Below are 1844 nucleotides of genomic sequence, written 5' to 3'. Positions count from 1 at the left end.
GAAAGAAAGAAAGAAAGAAAGAAAGAAAGAAAGAAAGAAAGAAAGAAAGAAAGAGAAAGGTGCAGGTCAACTGCCTGGCTGCTTTTTCTGCTTCTTCTTTTTCTTTTTTTCTTTCTGTTTTTTTCTTTGAGGGAAAAGGGTGTTTGGAGGTAGGACTACAGTTTGCCAGGAGTCTGTTCTTACCTTTCGCCTGAGATCAAATCCATGTCTTCAGACTTGGAGGCTCAAGCACACTCCCCACCCCCACCAAAAGAAGACTTGCATTTGTGTGTGTTTATGTGCATATTCACATGCATATATGAATTCCTGTCGAGAGCAAAGGGCACCTATCCACTGTAGCTGGAGTTACAGGGAGCCACGTGATTTGTTGCTGGGAATTGAAAAAGCAGTAAGCACACTTAAGCACTGAGTCACCACTCCAATACCGTGAGACACATTTCCTCGTTTAAAGACCAATGAGGAATATGGAGAACAAGGGAAAGTTCTTCATAGTCTCTAATGCTGTGCACCATGTGAACATTGGAAAAGAACCCACTGGTGTTCCTGTGCATCCAGCATTAATCATCTACAAAAAACAGCATTAAAGACAGGAACAAAGTGCAGAGTTTCTCACAAGGATGAGGTCCTATTATCACTTGACAAGGCCCACTGAGTCTGGAGCGTGACAGGCACAGCATCACTCGGCTACCCAAGGCTGAGCTGCCTATATAGGAAACATGAATGGTACCCAGCACACTGGAATTCCCATTCCGCATTACCCTCCTGTGCTTGTAGTTAAAATAAGCTACGTGATGAACTGTTAAAAGCAGAAGGAAAAGGAACACTGTAGGCTGAAGCTCTGGCTGAGCGTGAAATGCACTAATCTAGTGTGCAGGACACCCTGATTTGACCCCAGCATCACACAAAACTAGCGTGGCTGTGAGCGCTTTAGTCAGGAGGCTCAGAATTCAAGGGCACCTCCTGCTACAGCACAAGTTCAATGACGGGCTGGGGTGTATGGAACACTGTTGAGGCACAGAAAAGAGAGACACACAGAGAGACAGAGGAGAAGGAGTGTAGATTAAAGGAAAGAGAAGGCACAGCTGTAATCCCAGCAACTCAGAAAACCGAGGCAGACGACCTCAGATTTAAATCCAACATGGGCTACATAGTACCAGCTCAGTCAATGACGAGTTATAGAAAAGGCCCTGTCTGCAAACAACCAAGGCTCATTATCAATGCCTTTTTATTTCCAACATTAAAAACATACATTTCAATGATGAGGAAGCGGGTTAGCACCAGTAGAATTGATCAAGGTGGCCTTCTTTCCTCCCTAGTGCAGGGCCCTCCTCCTTGGCTTCTGAGAAGCACCCAGTCTCTTAGAAGATGTGAGAGAGGCAGACAGGTGAGACATCCGGGTGACCCACAGTGCTAACAAAGCTGGGATCACCTTGTCCTCCCACCAACTGAAATCTACTCAGCAGTAATGATTCCCCAAAGCTTGGTTTGCTGGGCTCTGCCAACCATCTAGCATCCAGAGAGGACCACCCAGTGTCCGCAGCAGCAGCATCCTGTCTCATTTTCCTAGGTCTGGCCACCAGGATGCTACCTGTTTCTTCAACTAACTTAGTGCTGCTTTTTTGTTTGTTTGTTTGTTTTTCTTTTTTTTAAACTGCCCTTCACAGCAATAGCCCACTCCCTGGTACCCGTCTGTTTTCCTTTTTTTTTTAAATTGATATGTATTGAGCTCTACATTTTTCTCTGCTTCCCTCCCTGCCTCTCCCCTCCCCCCTTCAATTCTCCTCCAAGGTCTCCATGCTCCCAATTTACTCAGGAGATCTTGTCTTTTTCTACTTCCCATGTAG

The sequence above is a fragment of the Alexandromys fortis genome, unplaced genomic scaffold, assembly GCF_014885135.2.
Source record: "Alexandromys fortis isolate MF-2015 unplaced genomic scaffold, M_Fortis_MF-2015_v1.1 scaffold_138, whole genome shotgun sequence".
NCBI classification, from domain to species: Eukaryota; Metazoa; Chordata; class Mammalia; order Rodentia; family Cricetidae; genus Alexandromys; species Alexandromys fortis.
The sequence above is the reverse complement of the archived record's forward strand: the minus strand, read 5'-3'. Positions refer to the sequence as shown.